This window comes from Sciurus carolinensis, chromosome 4 (genome assembly GCF_902686445.1).
Source record: "Sciurus carolinensis chromosome 4, mSciCar1.2, whole genome shotgun sequence".
Classification (NCBI taxonomy): Eukaryota; Metazoa; Chordata; class Mammalia; order Rodentia; family Sciuridae; genus Sciurus; species Sciurus carolinensis.
The window spans coordinates 131,730,440-131,749,446 of NC_062216.1; the positions used below are offsets into that span (position 1 = coordinate 131,730,440).

The 19,007-nt window shown below is 33.8% G+C and overlaps 1 pseudogene; it reads left to right on the top strand.

The window, feature by feature from the left end:
• Positions 1-234: 234 nt before the first annotated feature.
• Positions 235-713, top strand: LOC124982940 (ADP-ribosylation factor-like protein 5A; annotated as a pseudogene).
• The last annotated feature ends 18,294 nt before the right edge of the window (positions 714-19,007 follow it).

The following is a 19,007-nucleotide window of genomic DNA, read 5'->3' on the forward strand; positions in this document are numbered from 1 at the left end:
TTCATCTTTTGTAAACCATTATATGATTCCCCTTGCTTCCTATTTCTATTTGTTCCTTCCTTCTATTTAAATTTAACTACATCTATCAACTCAGTGGTTACTATGGAAAATTTTAAATGTGGTATAACTTTTAAAATCTTGAAAATCTTGAATGACCATGAGAGCCACTCAAGAGGAGCTGGGGTAGATTGATGACCTGAAAGGCTGGTCTTGGTCCATGTGGAGGTTTTGTTCCCTAACCAGAACACAAAGGTTATTGTTGGGTTGAAAAATGCAGCAAAAGCTACCATCCTTTACCAATTTTCGATGAATGACGTTGACTGTTCCTTTCCCACAATAGAAAGCAATGTAAAATAAATAGAGCTACGTGTTTTCCAGCATGGGATATTCGTGGCCAAGAATCTCTTCTATCTTCCTGGAACACTTAATATGAAAATATGGAGTTTGAAATAGTTGCTGTGGACAGCATAGACAGAGGATTTCTGTACCTAGAGAAGAACTCCATTTGATGTTAGCATTTGACAATCTAAGGAAAGCTGGATTGCAGTATTTGCTAATAAACAAGATGTTTGAAAATGCAGGAGAAACAAAATCTCCCTGTTTTTGAAGGTGACTTCTATTAGCCAATGACATATTGGGGCATGCTTTATGCTTTTGCTGGCGAGAGATTGTGCCAAGGAATTAAATGGATGATGTCACTGTTTAAGTGTTGAAGATTAGAAGGTATCTATGGATCTTTTCTCATAGATGTTATAAAATGGAAGGGCTGAACTTCACCTGAAAGGAGAAAAATTGATGGTTTAGATATATCAAACCAATTTAATTTTTTTCTGTAAGATGAAAAATCAAGATAATTTATTTGAAATCAAAGATGAAGTCTAACCTTCCAAACTGCCTTCTCATTAGTTCCTTCCAATGAACATTATTAAACCTGTGATTGACATTTTTCTCATAAAGCATCCCAACAGGACATTGCATAGCCTATGGTAAGTACAAAGGGAGAAGAAGAAATTTTTAGTTTTAAAAGCTTTGTTATTAGGTCAACTCTTCAGAGTCAAATGTTTTCCTCTTCTTGTTCCATTAAGTCAGAATATAAATCAAAATAAATATAAATATTGTTTCCAATATTTTAAAATATGTTACTTGTGAAAGTTTGCATACAGTAGTTGATGTATCATGTATATGCATTAAGTTCAAGAAAATGGCTTATCTTTATATACTAAGGAAAATAGAATAATGCAAAAATTGACAGTGTCCTTATTTATCACTCTAAAGACATAAATATGAGCATTTGTGTTGTGTATTTTTGTATGGTCTTCCTATTTTTTTAAATTTTACTAAAAAATCCCCCAAATTTTCAAATTATTTTAAATACATATTTTTTTTTGTTTGTTTGTAGAACAAACGAAAGTCTTCTGGGGGTTTTGTATGAGAATAATTTTCTGCTTTATGCATTCTTTTTTCTGCTGCACCTCTCCTATTTGACACCTGACTTAAAAAACAAGATAAAATTGTAATAATTTTATTTAAGCATCCCAATTATAAAATATGACATGTAAAGAGTAAAACGCACAAAACAGAAAAAAATTAACAATATTTCATAAAACACATTTCTGCACAATTAAAACTCATATTAGAAAATATGATACCAGCACCCCAGAATTCCTACCTTGTCCAGGTGACCCCTACACATTCTGTTACTCACATTATAGGAGAGTAATGCTGAGTTTAGGGGACCCAAATCTTTTATAGTGGATAGTATATATGTCTGTCTTTTGATTCTATTGGAAATTCTATCCTATGTTAATTTATAACATTAAAACTTAATCTTTTTTTCTACTTTATATTGGTGTAAGCATGCAACCTATTGTGTTAGGCTTCTTTCACTCGATGTAACTTTTGTAAGATTTATAACTGATGTTGTGTTTACTCAAACATGTATTAGTTTTAAACTTAAACTTAGTTTTTATCTTTATCAAAGTTGTATAGGCATATGGTATAGAGTCAATTATATCTACATGTTTGCTATGAAAATAATAATTTCCTGCCCAAAGCTCATTCCCTATTTTATGCTCCCTGGGGAAATTACAATTTTTAGCTGACAGTTAGTATTTATTTCAGACTTTCTAAATCACATTCTTACAAGCTAAACATTTCAGAGTTTGGGACATTATATATTGACTTTTCTTCCTAAGTTCTTCTGTTTTGCTATGGTCTTGTCTGGTGGTCATCTGGGCATATACATTCAACTTTACCCAGAACATTCTGTCCCTACTATATTTTAATGGGATTCTCTGTTGCAGGCATCCCAGGCATCTTCTGTGTTAGTTTATTCTCTTATTATGACAAAATGCATTCTCTACAGAAGGTAAAATTGAGGCTTGGTATGTCTCTCTATATTTTTATTCTATCTGTATGCTTAGCTGATCACTTCCCAAAATTATAAGTTGGTAATAATTTTCCTTCAGAATTTAAAATATCAAATATCTGTTGTTTACTTTTTCTGAAAATACCATAGTGCCCTATCACCTTTTCGCTTAAAGGAAGCATTTCATAACTTGTCTTTGGCATAACTGAATTGTCAGCCTTATTACTCTTGTGCTTTGGGGCCATTATTAAGTAAAATATGAGTTACCTGAACAAAACATTGTAATACTGCAACAGGGGATCTGATGACTGAGATGGGATCTGAGTTACTAACAAGTGAGCAGTTCATAAAGTGCAGATACTTTTGACCAAGAGATGATTCCTTCCCAGGTGGGAAGGAGTGAGACAATGTGAGATTTTGTCATGTTACTCAGAATAGCATGTCATTTAAAACTTATAAGTTGTTTATTTCTGGAATCTTCCATTTAGTATTTTTAGACTATAGTTAACTGCTGGAAACTGAACTACAGAAAGTGAAACTAAATAAAATGGGTCTCCTGAATTTTTTTTCTGAAAGGAAGATTCATAACTAAATGATTTATAGTTAGATTTGTCCAAAATTTTAGAAAAACATATCATCAGCCCTAAAATAATTCTAACAGGATATTAATGGAAAAAGTAATTTTCAACTGTTCTTATGAACCTAGAATCAACTAGGTACCAAACCCTGGCAAAAACAATATGAAGAATGAAATTTACTGAGCAATTTTTCTTAGGAGTGCAGATACAAATATTCTAAACAAAATACACATAGCAAGCAAAATTCATAAAAAAGAAAAATAATGTTAGAATGAGTTTTTTTTCCCCCTCAGAACATTTGAGTGTTTAACATTTGAAATGTATCAGTTTTTAACACATTAACAAGACAAAGGAGAAAAGTTAACTTTCTCTGCAAATTCATATAAAATTTTGACAAAATTTCATCCAAATTTATTTTAGAAACTCTTAGAAATGTAAGTATAAAAGGAGATTTTCTCAATATGATAAAAAAGTTTCACCAAGTGAAACACCATGGTGAAATTTCGAGAGCTTCCTGTCTGAAAGAGTAAAATAATGTTGAATGCTCTCAACACTTTTACTCCACATTGTAATGATTTCCTGTGTCATTCAGTAAGACAATAAAAACATTCTTTTAAAGAAAACATCAGATTTGAAAAAAAGAAGAAAAGTAGAATACTGGGGGAAAAAAAAAAAAACCAGGAAAAAATAGGAAAAAAATATTGGAGAGAGCTAGCAGTTCTTCCTTGAGTACTTCTCAGTCTATGTCCTTGAGGCTGGAAGAGTCATCAAACAGGATTAAAGGGGACAGTGTGTGGAGTTCTTACAGGGTCAGGAATAGTATTTGTTGCCACCAGCCTGACTCATATTCACAGAAAGATTTTACCTTAACAGCAAGGAGCAATTAGCCCTAGACTGAGTAGTGCATTAGACTCCTCTAACAAAAGCAAGACCCAAAAGAATCAACTGATTCTAAATAAATTTACCTGCAAACATATTGAGAATATACATAAAAGTTCCTAATATCCAAGAAGGAAAATTTTGCAATGTCTGTCATCCAATGAAAATTTACCATGCATACCAATAAAAAAAGAAAAAAAATCAGAAAACAGATCACATAAGGAAAGAAAACAATCACTAAAACAGAATGGAATGGACACAGATGTTAGAATTTAAAGAAAAAGACAATCAGACAGTTTATTACAACTATTTTCTTTTGTTCAAAAACATTAGGTAAAGATATAGAAGATGTAAAAAGACATAAATCAATTATATAGTCATGAAAACTACAGTTCCAAGATAAGTACAGAACAGGCGTTGCAGAAGAAAAGATAAGTGAACTATAAGGTTTAGCGATAGAAACTATCCAAAAAGAAACACACTGAAAAAAAATTCCTTTAAAAAGAGCATCAGTGTGCTGTGGAACAACTCCAGATAATTTAACATCCACATAATATGAGTCCCTAAGGAATGAAAGGAAGATACAGGGAAATATTTTAATAAAAACCTAAAGTCTTTCAAATTTGATAAAAATTATGAACCCTCAGATTTTAAAAACTTAACAAAATTCAAGCACAATAAATACAAAAAAAAACTGTACCAAAGCATATTGTAACAACATTGTTTCAAAGAAACATCCTAGGAAAATCATAGCATCTCTCTTCATAATAGGCCCACAATTAGAAAATGTAGAGTCTCCACCAACCATCAAGCAGATACTTGAGATATTATTACACAGTGAAATACTATACTGCAATAATTATAAACAAACTACAACTATAATGATACAAAAAAATCTCATAACCATAATGCTGAGTGAAAAGTGCTAGATATAAAAGTATGTTATTAACTTTGAATCTATCAAGTCAGGCATAAACAATCTACAGTCTGAACTCTAAATAGTCAATTACTCTCAAGTAAAAGTAATGGATTAAAGGAGACTGAGCAAGACTTTTAAGATACTGGTTGTACTTGAGTCATCTTATGCTGGAAGTAATAATGGAATATTATTCAAAGGCTAGAATATAAAATTTAAAAATTCTGTATATGTACTATTAAAATGAATAAGTAAATTCAGCAGACTCATATAAAAGATATGTAAATATCTCTTATAGATTTGTTACATAGATAAATAATATACAATTAGAAAGTAAAGCTTAGAGAAAGGGAAGATTTATCATGATTTCAGCAACATCAAATACTTAAATATAAATTAATCAAAATGGTTTGAGACACATACAGAGAAAACCTTAATTGTTTTTTGAGAGAGTTTAAAGAATAATTTAATTAAATAAATAGTAAAATAAATGAATAGAGGAATTTACCATATTCATATATTGCAGGACACATTGCATAGATGTTATTCCACTGAAAATGGAACTCAATTGCAGTTCCAATTCAATTACAGCAGACTAACTAGTGGATAGTAAAAGTTATTTCATAATTTTACCCTAAAATAAAAGGATCAGAAAGAAATAAGACACTGGGAGTTGAACAAAGGAGAGAAGACTTTCTCTGACTCTGATCTATACTTATTATTAAACTGAAGTAATTAAGACAATGTGATGATGATGCTATATTGGAAAAATAGATCAATAAAACTGTATAGAGAACATAAATGAATTCACACATAGTCGCTTCATTTATAAAAATAATTTATCAAAATGCAGCAGAATTAAATATGATCTTTTTAGTGCACCTTGTTAGATCTACTCTATATTCCTCCCAATACAATCACCATAGGGGTCAGAATTTCAACATATGAATTTTGAGATGACACAAGAATTCAGACCCTGGCATCAACAAATTATCCAAAATGTTTTAAAAAGTGATAATGGCAAGGGCATTAGTGTTTTGCAGAGATACAGATGCAACAGTATCTATATGTATGTGCTATGTTTGTGAGTCCATGTGTGTGTGTATAGTGAGTGATACATACACAAACACACACACAGAGAAATAAATGTTTTGGATATGTATGTATGGAGAAAGGGAGAGAGAGAGCAATTTGAAGGAATTGGTATATGCTACTGTGGGATCAGGCAAGCTGAATTCTGTAGGGCAGGCATTCTTATTCAGGGAACCCCAGGCTTTTTGTCAGACCTTCAAATGATTAGATGAGGCCTGGCCAAACTATGACTGGCAATCTGCTTCATTGAAATCGACTTAAATTTTAATTATATTAAAATATTCCTTTATGTTAGTATGCAGTTTAGTTTTTGAGCAGAACAGTAGGCTACTACAGTCTAGAAAAGTTCACATATAAAATTAACCATTGCACCCAGTTAAATAATATGTTTATGGCAGGAGGATAAATTGATTAAGTCTCTTTGGAACTTTGTTTTGCAGTGTCCATTAAGACCTGCCACGTGATTATACTCCTAGGCAGATACTTAGCAGAAATTTGTACATGACTACAACAAAAGATATGCATGTAGGAGTGATTAGAACAGCATTAGATGTTTGAGCTCAAAACTGGAAATAATCCAAATATCTATCAGGAGTAAAATAGATGAATAAATTATTCAACAAAATGATGGAATACTACACAGGAAAACAAACTACTACTTAATAATGGATAGTTCTCACAGGCATGAAATTGAGAGAACAAATTGACAAAGACACCAAAAACATTCAATGGAGAAAAAATAGGCTCTTCAAGAACAGTTCTCAAAGGATTGAAGTTGAATGAAAGAAGACATATTCAAAAGAGTGTATGGCATATGAATGTGTTCAAGTTAAATATCTAATTAGACAAATGTGTGTAGTATAAGAATTGAGAATAGTAACTATCATTCTGGTTGGTAATACTCAGAGTTGCACGGAGGAGATTTCTGGAATAATGCTAGTTTCATGTCTTTATTTTAATAATGGCTACACCAAGTTGTCCACTTTAAAATTCTTTAAACTGTATACTTAAGATCTGTGGGCTTTATTGAATGTTCACTAAAACTCAATAAGGAGTTTAAAAGATAAAGTTAGGTCTTTGCCCAATGCTCTGTTAGTTTAATCCATGAATAGCAACGTATTGCAGATAAAGATTTATATATGTATGTATATATAGTATACATATATATATATAAATGCATATATATATACATATATATATACATATATATATGGTATGTATAAAAGTTATATATATTTAAAGGCTGGATCTTAGACTCCAAAGACAAATATGGCAAATCTTCTGAAGCTTAGTCAATGCAGCTGGCTGTGTGGGGGGAGTCCACTGCCGGAGTGTGGAAGGCTACCTTGGGAAGACTCTAGCTGCCCTACCCTGCTATGATAAGCCACCCCTATCTGTGCCTGGCGCCCAGGCCAAGTTTCGCCCAGTGGGGGAGACTCACCCCGTGACTCTATTTTTGTCCAAGTCTCTCAATGCCTCCCCTTCTTAACTCCTGGGTTCTGGAGCGACTGGAGATTCAGTCACCTTCTAGGTCGCCATCTTGGATCGCCGGTCCACAACATTCTTTTATATAATTAACACTTGATGGTAAATGAAAAACAGAAATTTAACCCAAAACTTTAAAAACAGTAAATAATAAATTAAAATTTAATGTACAAATGTGTATATATCATAATTTAAAAATCAACTTGGTTATTTAAAACAATTCAAAAACATGATTAGAAATTAAGATAGTATATGTATATTCTTGACACCACTTATTCCAGAGATGTCTTTGAAAGCAAAAATACCGGAAATGGGGGCAGACATCAATAGAGCAGCAAGGCTTTCTTTATTAAGCAGCAGAATGGCGCATTTTCAGAAGAGAAAATGGCAACTGGTTACAGTAGGGGTGTGACTTTTATAGGGTTTAAGTGAAAATTATCATAGCAGAATGTGTAGTGAGACTTAATCATATACACTTAATCATAGCAGAAAGAATAGGTTGGGAAGTCAGGTAAATAATTTTGCAAGTTCAAAACCCAAGTCACGGGGAGCAGTTGTGAAAGTTCAAAGCCCATTGTTTCTGGGAAATGGTGAAAGTCCACAGTTATTTTCCTTCTCTCCCTGAGACCTATTGTTCTCCCTTCTCCCTGGGAGTGGTTGCTCCCCTTTTCCCTGGAGGTGGTTGTTTTCCATATCCATTAGTCTATCTCTTCTAGGATCCCCATGGATCAACTGGAAGGAATTCTCAGGAAATATCAAAACTAGTTCTGCTTTGGAAGTCAGAAGAGAGCCTCCGATATTCAGGGACCCAGATTAAGGAAAGCTTTCACTTGGAATTCCCATTAGTAGTGGGAAGAAGAACAAAGTGCTTTTTGTTCTGAACTCTGTGTTTTCTTGTAGTTTGCTTCATCTCTTCCTTTTCCCAAAACTCAGAGCTTCCTGTCCACTCAAATTTCAGATCTTATTATATTTTAACTCTAGGTTTTAGGAGATTTTGCTTTGTTTTATGGTACTGAACGTTGAACCCAGGACCTTTTAAGTGTTTTATCACTAAGCTATATCCCCAACATGGGACTGTAGATTCTTAAATAAAGAAACTTGTTTATCTTATGGACAAAAGAAGTGCATGAGATATGGCCAAACCTCAAAAAATATTTGTTGAGTGGAACTGAACCCAGGAATCCTTCAGCCTCCAAATACTAATCCTTATATGCACTTTGTACATTTCCTTTTCCAACTCTAAGTGACCCCAGGTTATAAAATTTTCTCTTGTGCTCTCTGTAACTCATAAACAAATTATCTGATAACATTCCTGTCCTCTGAAAGTTCTTTCCAATTTTTCGTGTTGACTGAACTTCATCTCAATTCTGAGATGTTGCATCCCTTGCTGTCCTTTGAAGGGGTGACTGTTTCTTCTGCCCTTCTCATATAACTAGCAGTGGGGTTGAAGGTTGAAGGTGACTGTCCTCCTTTCTGTTCAATTGTGGCTGCCTGCTATCCACAATTTTGCACTTTTGACTTAAAGTCATTAAACTATATCAGTTATCACCCTTTTTCTTGTTAATTTCTATTCATGTGACATTTTTTTGCCTGTTAGATTTGTATTCCTGTATAATTTTACCTTTCTTCAATGTTATTTCTACTCTAATCATAAAATATTTAGACATCTGTACAGATGATCCTTCTAATACCTTTTGAGTTACTTTATTTCTGTTCTTTTCTTCAAAGATTATGTACTTCTCTCAAGTTAAGCACTTATTCCCATGAGCATAAAGCTAGACAGTCAATTGTTCTCATAGGCTACTAAACAATATAAAGCATTCTAGTCCCTAGTCATTAAAATACAGCTATTTAGGTTAATTCTGAATTCATAAAACATTTGCTTCATATGTCCCAAGGCATTAGAAATGTACACATTTTATGTATAAGAGCATTTAACATTCTTGTAAGTATGTGGTAACTTTTGCTCTTTAATTTCTACCCTTCTAAATAATGTACCTAATTATACAAATATAATTAAAAACTTAGAAAACATAGAATTATTTAAAATATCTAAGCTCACATAGCAGGAGTTAATGCAATTATTAAGGTATTCATTTCCCCCAACATTGTACCGTGAATGTACCTAAAGTCAGACATTTACAGTGAATCAAGATGAATTTTCAATTGATTATAATGTTAAGTGGAAATCTAAAGATACCAACGATTTCAAATTGATCCCATGTCTGGAAAATAGGACTGAAACTGAATTCTCAAAGAAAGAAAGCCCCAAATCTATTAATCCACCCTCACTCTTGAATTCAGTGCTGAAAACCATTTTCTCAGGTCAGTGGAGAGGATAACGGGTTTTTGAATGATCACTTCTCAATGGATAAATGTTTAAGACACCATGCTACTTTGTTTGCCTGAAGTTATCAATCCTTATAAATTGAGAAAATCTAATCAAAGAGTCTAAAAGCATGTGTTCCAAACATGTAAGCTAACTTTCAAGATCTAAGGGAAAGTACAGACTCCAATATTTCTTGTTAATGTAGGCATTAATAGAACAATGAAGAACATCTTTGGCTGACAAGAGAGGAAATAAATGAATATACATAGATACATTGCTTGTTTTGATGTTGTAATTTCAGAATTTCTGCATGAAACTGTCCTGAAAATTGTGAATGATCTCTTTTCCTGGCTGTAGACATCAGAATTTCACATAATTGTGGAAGTTTATTCATAGAGGAGGAGTTGACGGTTTCATATAAATTCTCAGTGCATTTGCTGCTAGCTTAGAGAAGATGGAACAGAGTGCAAGCTGCCCTTCAGAAAAAAAGTAAGTTCAGTAGAATGTTTTGTACTGCCTCTAAGGGACTGCTAATCTGTCTTAAATATTACTCATTTTATTTTACATAGAGTATAGGATTTTTTTCCTAAATATTTTAGTGATTTTTGTAATATAATGAAACAAATAGCAATGGAAGAAACATCATGTTAGTACAGTTGCAAAGGATTACAACTTTTTAGGCTTAAGTTTTAGGTATATTAATGCTATTCAATAGCTGATCTACTTGGTTATGTCAATTATTATGTTCACTAACTTTCTCTGAAGGAAACTTATAGCTACAATATTCTGCAACTTCATTTTGTATTTATCTGAGTTTCATTTTTAGAAAAAACCTATCTAGATAAATTTTATGCTCACATGCCAATAAATCATGTGTTTTGTAAACTTCCTTGGTGTTTTGATTGGACACTTACAGAAAGACAATTTGCTGTCATAATAATTTAGAGATAAATTCTGATAGATACATTGAAAAATGAAACTTCTGAGAGATAATATAATAAGTATTTGTCTCCTGGTTTGTGCATACATATAGTGCAGGATGAATTAAACTTTGATCTTAGCTGGCAAAGCAGCATCATGAATAATTTAAATATATGGTCCCTAAGATATGATCTTTGGAAGATCTAGTTGCTGCACAACTGAAAAGAAGCAGGATAGATTGTAGTGGGATTGGTTTCTTATATCTGCATTTGGTAGCCTCTGTATTTTATGCTTCCTGCATAAGTATTAGAAGCAATAATTTCAGAATTTATTTTATTTTACTTTTGCAGGCTGAAAAGATGATGCTTTTTCATGTCCAATAGAAAAGGAAGAGAAGTAACTTATTTATGTTTTTTCTCTATAAGAACAATAGTCAAATTTGAAGGGTAAGTTTATATGCATTTAGCTGCATGATTCACTGCTATTTAAAATACCCTTCCCAATGGAATAAATGACTAATGAACTAAGGAAAATATAAGCATAAACTTTATAGTAAAATTGTACCTTAGTCAGATGCATAATTTAAAAATTAGTGTTTTGGATAACTACATGATATAATAATGCATAGAGGAGAGCTTATGTGTATGTATAAGTTTCTCCAGAATACCTAATTATCAATAGTTATTGTGATCAGAAATGTACTCAATATTAAAACTATAACAGAGAACTTAATTCACAATGAACTTTGCATGTTAACTGTTCTCCTTAAATTCCAAGCTTACTTAGATCTGATAATCAGTCTAATTTGTTTATTATGTAGTATTACAAGTGTTGAAGAAAATCTCTGGCACTGGATTGATTGAGTTTCTGTTATGTTTTAAGCACTGTCTTGGATACTGGGAATGGGAAACTAAGGAAAAATAATAAGGTTATTATTTCACTCTTGTAGTTTGCAGTCAAGTTAAGGAAATATTCAAAAGCTAAACAAACAAATATAAACTATGCTATAGATTTTTTCTTTTTGTAGCGGGATCTAATCCAATTGTTAAGGTTAGCAAGCCTTTCTTGTGGTAGTGCTGATTGACCTGCAATCTGAAAATTAAGAGGAGAAAGAGGAAATCCTAGGCAAGGAAACAGCTTGTTCCCTTCCTCCAATGGCAGAGACACTAGGCTCAGCACCAGTAACTGAAATCAGTCAAGTTCACTTAAAGGATGTAGATAAAGGAAGATCTAGACCATACCACTTTCCAGTGACCTCTAAGTGTGGTTCTGTTCACATTACTCTGCATCACACTCCTTTGATAATTTTATTACAGCATTTATTAATTCCTATCCAAAATCATTTTTTGTAATGTTGTATTTTACTTTTTAAAACTTTTATTTTCCACCATGAGAATGAAGGTACATGCAAGCAGGAACCTCATGTTTCTTGTTATTTCTATGCTGTAATGCCAATAACCACAATAATGTCGGAATATTGTAAATGTTGACTAAATGTTGACTCATTCAATGATAAAATAAAGGTGGTAGTCTATTATAACACTGGCAAAAGTCACAGAATATAACATGTGCAAAAGAAAGTTTGTCAGCCAACTAAGAAAGATGGAGTAAGAGGAAACGTGAGTCTGGAGTCAGGTCAGTTTGTAAAAAAAAAAAAAAAAAAAAAAAAAAAAATTGCCCTTTCAATTAACAATTCATTATTTCTCAATTCCTCTCTCCTTTGACTTAATTTAAATTTTTCTAGTGGCATAGTGTCACTGGGGTAGAATATAATATCTTTGGATCTCCATGTTCTGATTGTCAAAGTTATATATATATATTACAGTAATTTATTTGACATATTTTGTGAAGAAAGTGAGATAAAAATAGCAAAGAATATGGACTGTGGAGGACAATCCATAAATAGAATTTGTGAAGCTGTTGATATTCTTGTTAATAGCTTGTAGATAGTGCTACTACTTTTACATAGAGTAGGAGGATGGATTCTTTGGAATGGTTGTAGAAAGGACGCTTGGGGTCAATACCTGTGGAAGGAAAATAAAGGAAACAGGGTTGGGCAAAGTGAGAAGCATAACTAAAATGTAGGCCCAAAACAGCCTTTGTTTACCCCACAAGAATTTCCATAGCTGTAATTCCTTCCGAATTTTTCTGCATTGGACCTAATGACCAGGTATTTCTTCTAAAGTTTTCAAACTCTGCATGCAGCAGAGCATATATATATGTCTTTGGATGGAGGATTCCCCAAGAAGATGAGTAACCCAGGGGGAGATTTACTTTCTTTGCAGCTGAGATTTACTTTCTTTGCCATCACTGAAGAAAGGGACAGAGGAGGCAACAAGTCCTTTGAATGTGTATCTGTATGCTCATCACTATATCCAACATACTTGGTTTCTTCTTCAGTTGTCTACTCGTTAGAACCCAGCACTCCTAAGGTTTAAAAGAAAAGTCATTGTTATGGCCAAGGAGCAAGAGAACTTTAACCCTAGTGTTTCTACCCACTGGTTGGGTATTTATTATTATATTGTTCTATGGAATGTCTATCATGAGATAGTTACTGTTATTTATACATACACATGTGTCCTCTTTGATCCTTACAAAAGTACCACTTTTAAAACAAATAAAATGAGGGTTAGAGCAATAAAATATGATGTTCAGAAAAGCAGTCCATAGCATCAAAGCTCAGACTCAAGTTTAGTAATTTCATCTCTATTTCATGTTTCTTAGACCATCTGATGTATAAGGTGATTTCAGTCCTAAAACTCCCAAATGTTAGAGCACTGGAATCTAACTTGACATAGCAATAATTCACTTGCTTTTTTTTTTTTTTTTTTTTAAATACGTTCCTGATAGAACACCAATCCTTTGGTCAGAGTCTTAAGGGCGATGTTAAAAAATTTATATGCATGTTAATATAAACTGATTTATTTATTTTGAAGTTTAGTTCCCTTTGTGGAAATTTTGCAGGTTTTTTTTTCAGGAGTGATTGATAAAAACCTAAAAATGTTGTTACCAACATTGTTTCACATATGTAAAAAAGATGGAAAAATATTATTACAGAATCTGACTTATTTTATTTTTTGAATATATGAAAATGTTGTATTTTGATTCTTGATTATGTAAATGAAATAAGCCTAAATTTAGTTAAAAAACTTTTCATTGTAAATTTTGTTTTAATTTTATATCTTTAAGAATCCAGCTTGCTTTTCTCTCCCCCTGACTCACTTTCTTTCTCCTCCTCACTTTCCACTCTCTAGCACGCACCCTTTCTCTTTCATTTCTCTTTTCCTCTCATTTTCTCTCTTACCCTGCAGGGAGACTCTGTTTGCTTAATAAACTTATGTGACTTTCCGTGTCCGGCGTGGTTTTCATGGAATCCCTTACATTGGTGCTGTGACTCGGGATGGGTCCTTCCACTGTCTCTTAAGCAAGTGGAACCCCATCCAATGCCCCAGTGCCCCTGGACACAGCCTCACCTTCCATTCTGCCCGGACACTCTGCTCTGCATTCATCACCAGACTTCAGATCGAAGCACCCATCCCCAGATGCCTTTACAACCTGTTCTTCCCAGCCAGACTTCTACCACGGAACCGATTTCTAAAAAGGGAACTTCAAACTGCTTCCCCATGCTGCCCGCTTCTAGCTCGAAGAAGCCAGATCAGTCATCGCCCCCTTTCCCTAAAGCAGTAAAGGAGTTAAGCCAGAATTGGAGACACGCAGTTAGTGTAGAAATAGGGGACAGTTAATTCAAGTAAATGAAGTCCATGAAAGCCATCTGCCTCTGGAAGTCTGAAAGATGAACACTGCCCCTGGGAGAATGGACCTTTTACATCTCACCTACGAAACCAGCCCTAGTCACTTAGGCAGGAAGGAGAGATAAGGCGGGAAAGAACTGGAGAACAAAATATTTTCTTATAAAAACAGAAACGGGGGAATGTAATACAAAGCTGCTCCCCTGCCGTTTCTGTTGCATCACAACCTAGCTTGTCAGTCTGAAAGCTGCTCTCCCCGCCCTTTCCGGTGCAGCCATTGTCCCTGCCTCCCAACCATTTGTCAGTCTGTGAACATCCTAGCTAGCTATTGGTTCTTCAGTCAGCTGCAAGTATCCTTCTCCATTATTGGTACCCTGTTAGCCCAGTGGTATTCTTAAAGATAGCTTCATCGCCATCTTTTCTCTCTTGCTTTTCTCTCCCCCTGACTCTCTTTCTTCTCCTCACTTTCCACTCTCTCTAGAGCTCGCCCTTTCTCTTTCCTTTCTCTTTTCCTCTCATTTTCTCTTTCACCCTGCAGGGAGACTCTGTTTGCTTAATGAACTCCCTCAAGTGATTTCCCATGTCCGGCATAGGGCCCAAATTTATGAGAGATTTTATGGTTTTAATTTGGTTACCTCCAAAATCATAGTTGAAGTTCTACTGACTAAAACCTCAGAATGTACCCTTCATTGGATATAAAGTCATTGTAGATACTGTTAATTGAGGTCCTACTAGAGTGGGGGTGGGCACCTAATGCAATGTGAGTAGTGTCTTAATAAAATAGAGAAAATAGACATAATTATGGGCAAAGGGAGCATTTATTTTGAAGAGTGAGGTTCTGCTTCCCACATGCCAGGTGCTTAGAAAGAGGCCTAGGATTTTATCTTCAGAGGAAACATAGCCTTTCCCTCACCTCGAACTCAGATTTCTAGACTTCAGATATGTGAGACAATAAATTTCTGTTTTAATAAAAAAAAAATTCATAACTTTTTAACTAAAAGATTGCTAAAGGAATCTGAAAATTCCTTTATCAAGAAGATTGATCAAAGTTGTGCTTCTCCCTTAATATTCTAAAGAGAGGATTTCAGTGTGTGTTCCAATATCTTTATCTTTTCATTACCTGTGCACTTGTTAGAAATGCAGATTCTAAGGCACCACCTCAAACTTATTGAATCAGAAACTTTGGATTAGGAACCAAATAAGCTGAATTCAAACAAGCCCTCCATGCTGATGCATGTTGAAGAATAACAACTAATCTAGATAATTTTAGATTGGATAGAATTTAACATACCCAAGGATATAAAACTATAGTGAGTTGTGGCAAGACAGACAGAGAGGGATAAAAACTGCCTCCTATCTGAGGAAAACCTAAGAAAAAATAAAAGGAAAGATAGTTTTTCTTTTTTCTTTAGTTTTGAGTAGGATAAGAATAAAATTACTTCCAAGAAAATTGACAGTCATACCTAGAAAGAAATGAAAAAGCAAAAAATATGCAGTTCATGGATTTTCAACCAAACCCATGTCTATAAACACCTAGACTGTATTTATGAAATGTAGATATATAAGCTCTATCAGAACTTCCCCTTCAGAGTTTATGCAAGGGCCCAGATATTTTCATTTTGTAAAAGCTCCCCAGACAGAGAAACAGCTTTAACGTAACTAATCCTGCAATAAACATGCTCATCCATGGGAGGGCAGGAGTGTATTAAGTGAGTCATAGCCAGGGATTGGTACAGAGGGGCAATTCGTCTTTTGTTTGTGTGTTTGTTTCATTCTGTTAATTCTGGTATTTATTCAGGCAGTGGGTTTGCTGTGTATTCCAACATTTTAGTCATTTCCAAGTTGATAAAAATGAAAAATGTTGACATTCCTCTTTTGTTTTATTTTAGTTTCTCCAGACTTATTGAAATAGCAATGTCTTTAGTACCTGCATAATTCATGACTGAGAAATGACAAACTTATATAAACTTTGGAAATACTAATACAATTTTTATGTTTGTTTCCCAATAAATTACTATAGTCTTTTCACTATTCTAAACTCTGTCAATTCAGTTTTAGGCATAGTCTTAAATTTGCAATTAAAATCATCTCTAAGTTGTTACATTCCAAATAAATTCACTGGACTCTCTCATTTTAATCTTAAAGTAGAGTAGAATTTTATATAGCTGCTACTTTCTTTAGAGTCAAATACCCATGATATAGGGGAGTGTGTTTGAGCAAAATAGTTTTTGGCATAAGCATGTGTCATCTTATTACCTATGTAAATTTATACATCAATATTCACAGAAAAGTCTCATGATCTTTGGGTAAAGTAATCAAGTATTATTATATTATTTTCCAAGACTGGGGTCATTTTATTGCATTGTTAAGTGATTTCACATGAAGGTGATTTTCCTCCTTTATAATCTTATAGAGGGGAAAAAATGGATGAAAAGAATTCTTGTATATGTTGTTTTCTGGTACAGGGAGGTGGTTCTATATGGAATTAGTGAGCCCTAAAATGCCCCTCCCTTTTGTGACAATCTAGTCAGCGAAAACAAAGACATTCACACTGATACTCCTATATGCCAGGGAAAGCTTCGATCAATGTTTTACAATGTGTCATTATCAGGTAACACATTCCTCACAGTAGGTAATTAGCAGGTGATAATGAGAATCAAGCCCGATATTTCACATATGCTCCTAAAAGCTACAGGAGGAAAAAGGAGGAAAACGATGAGAAATTGAGTTACAAAATGGTTTTCTGCATATTGCTTTACAAAATAGAGAAGCAAATTCTTTTTAAAATCAGAAAGTTGGATAAATGTTAGGAAATCAGAATCTGCAAGCAACCAGATTACATTATTAATCATTAACTGTGGAATATCTATTGTACACAGTGTGGTTTGGTTGAACTGATTTTTTAAAGTAACAGAGGCTATTTTCATATATAGCTGTCCCTGAACAAACATCTTGTCCCCTTTATAATTCTTTTCCTATGATTCTCACTTTTTCTTTCTCTTAAAAAAGCATTGACTATTGACAAATGCTAATTGTAAATCTTTATGTGTTGCATGGTGATGCTATGATATACATATACCATATATAATGATTAAATAAAACAGAATAACATATCTATCACTTCAAATACATCCACAAAAGTTAAAAGTGACTGAAAATTGAGTATTAGCCAAATCTGCTGCACAATAGTCCGTGGAATCATGGTATGTTTTGTGTTAATATCACCAGATTGCTAAGGCAACAGATAGGTTCAATTAAAATTGTTCTTGGGAATTTAATGACAAAGTATAATGCTGTTGTTCTATCTGAAGTTTTAGAACAAGAAGGGTCTGGTTTTTATCCTGAGTCCCATGTGCTCAGAGTGGGCAACTTAAGTTGAACCTCTGTTGCCTACTCTGTGAGACTGATAGAGTGAATAAAAGTGAATCTTTTATAGGGAGAGGTGAGAAATACATCAAGCACGTAGGTGAAATTCTCACTACAGTGCTTGTCAATGAAGGCTCCAGGGTTTTTAGCTATTATTATTATCTTCGCTATTAGTTCTATTATTATCATGTGCTCAGCATAGCCTTGGAGACATTTACATGGTTATTACCCTATACGAGGCAAAATAATAAGCTATAGTCATCTGCTAATAAATCTGGAATAAAATATTGAATTTGATTTCACCTAACAAGGAAAAATGTTTGGAGGTATGGAATGCAGGGCAGGTTGGTTTTGTAAAAGCATAGTAGCAATAGGAGATTCCTCAAAAGTCTAAAGAAAATCTTGGCTGCATGCATGAACTCTTCCCCCAGAAATGTAAGCTTAAGTAAGTCCTAAGAATTAAGTACCTCATTATTGCATAAGTGTTTTGGACCATTAGTGACAGAATGTATCAAAGGAAGAATGCATTCTTTTCAGTACCGAATGAAAAATTCAAGGAACAAAATAGAAGTTATACCAGAATAAAATTTTGGTCATTAATAAATATTTTTTGAGTGATAGGCAGATGCCAGGGACTGTGTTAGAGGAACTGTCAAATGTTATGGGTCTATTAAAACTACATTCTTAGTTTAACTTGGGAGGAACTATATAATGTACAAACACAAATCTAAATGGTATATGTGTATAGGTAATTCCACCTTATCTGCAGTTTTGTTTTCTGCAGTTTTGCTTTCTGCAGTTTCAGTTACCTGAGTTCTCTTGAAAATACTAAATGGAAAATTCCAGAAATAAACAATTCTTAGGTTTCAAATTGTTCTCCATTCTGAGTAATATGATGAAATCTTGTGCCATCTTGCTCCATTCTGAATGGGCTACAAATCACCCCTTTGTCCATTGTATCTACAAGCTACATGCTACCCATCCTCTAGTCACTGGGTAGCTGCCTCAGTTCCCAGACAGACTGCTTCAGGATAGGTATCAGGGTGCTTATGTTCAAGTGACTCTAAGTCAATAATTGCCTCAAAGTGCAAGAACAGTGATTCTGGCTATTTTTATTACAATATTGTTTTACATAACTTTTGTGTCACTGTGGCCAACATAACAAGAACAACTTAGAGGATGAAAAGTTTATTTGGGGCTGTTTCAGAGATTGCAGTCAATAAATGGCTGACTCCATGGTTTTGGGCCAAAAGTGAGACAACTAATCGTGGAGGAAGGCACCAGTGAAGGAAAGCTGCTCAGCTCATGGCAGTGCCAGGAAAGG